This window comes from Poecilia latipinna, unplaced genomic scaffold (genome assembly GCF_001443285.1).
Source record: "Poecilia latipinna isolate Pla-1442-1.1 unplaced genomic scaffold, P_latipinna-1.0 Scaffold7338, whole genome shotgun sequence".
Classification (NCBI taxonomy): Eukaryota; Metazoa; Chordata; class Actinopteri; order Cyprinodontiformes; family Poeciliidae; genus Poecilia; species Poecilia latipinna.
Window position 1 is genome coordinate 451 of NW_015119954.1, and position 1,547 is coordinate 1,997.

General features: G+C 36.7%; 1 long non-coding RNA gene across 2 annotated transcripts; it reads left to right on the plus strand.

Annotated features, from left to right (window-relative positions):
* The first annotated feature begins 595 nt into the window (after positions 1–595).
* LOC106944201 (uncharacterized) lies at positions 596–1,342 on the plus strand. 2 transcript variants are annotated; one of them, XR_001424149.1, is made up of 2 exons: positions 596–711; positions 870–1,342. It is a non-coding gene; the product is annotated as an uncharacterized LOC106944201 (long non-coding RNA). The 2 variants fall into 2 exon arrangements; XR_001424148.1 differs by having other exon boundaries at positions 597–744.
* The last annotated feature ends 205 nt before the right edge of the window (positions 1,343–1,547 follow it).

The window sequence follows — 1,547 nt, forward strand, 5'->3', positions numbered from 1 at the left end:
ATCCGTATTCCTGGTATTTTTAGGCTGATCCGGAGTGAAGTGAAGGCTGCAAACTTTGTGTTGTGCAGCGTTAGCTTTAACTGGTAGTGGCAAATATTTACAAGTCACCATCTTCTTAATTCAGGATCGCTTGGAAATTAATGAAAACTTAAAAGCCCATTATATTAGGAAGACAACAAAATTCATAGTATTGCGTTTTTTGCATCTGAAATACGACTTAGTCTTTTCTACCAGTCATGGTAACTCAAAGCGGAAACAAGTGAGCCGCATTAGCTCCTGGAGATGTGACGTCAACGCCGTAGGTGCAAAGAGCCCATAGGGCCGGTGTCGGTGTAACAGTCGCAGATTTTTCCTGTAAACAGAATACAACAGGTTAAAATAACGAGGCAGACACAACTCCGTATTTCTAAAATCCTCCTGAATATGGAGAGCCATTTCAGCCAAAATTAAATAAATAAATAAATAAATGGGTGAAATAAATAAAAAAATGAGTAAAATAAATCAATAAATGAAGAAAATGAGTTAAATAAATAAAAATAGTTAATTTAGCTTTTTCATTAAACCAATTTTTTCATTTATCTATTTTTTATTTATCCCTCTCTCCATTTAACCATTTTTCATTAATCTATTTTTCATTTAACCACGCAGGTAAAAGAAGTTTAATGTCCAAGAAACTTGAAGCAATCTTGGACGTAACTTCCCGAAGGACTGGTGTGGACATGTCCAACTGAATATGTGTACTCTGTATGAATGTCTGCACTCTTGAATTTTCAGATGTTTATTTCGTGATTTCTGTCTTAAATGATGAAAGTCTGTTATTTACTTCAGTAACGTTAACAATTCCTCTTTTTTTCTGTTTTCTTCTCCAGATTGCCTGCAACATAACGTTTATGAGAACGAGATGTATAACCAGGAGAGGAAATCCAGTCTGGACCAGGACGAGTTAGAACCTCTGCAGGTGAAACAAGAAAAAGAAGAGCCAGAAGATCAACAGATAAAAGAAGAGCAGCTGGATCTAGAATATCAACAAATAAAAGTGGAAGAGAAAGAAGATTACTGTAGTCAGGGTGAAGAACAGCTTGAATTAAAACAGGAGACTGATACCTGCATGGTGGTTCCTGTTTATGAACAAACAAACCAAACTGAATCAGAACCAAACAAGAAGCAAGTTGTCTTCCAGGAAGCTGCTGAAGCTGAGAAGCAAAATCAGAAAAGAAGAAAACCTTTCTCCTGTGTGACGTGTAAAAAGCGTTTTGCTTTCAAATGTTCTCTTGATGCTCATATGAGGATTCACACAGGTGAAAAGCCGTTTTCATGTGTGACCTGTGGAAAAAGTTTTAGTTACAAACAAAGTTTAACTCAGCACATGATGATTCACACAGGTGAAAAGCCGTTTTCTTGTGGGACCTGTGGAAAAAGATTTAGTCACAAACTTTGTTTAACTCAGCACATGATGATTCACACTGGTGAAAAGCCGTTTTCATGTGGGAACTGTGGAAAAAGTTTTATTCACAAACTTGGCTTAACTCTGCACATGAGGCATCACA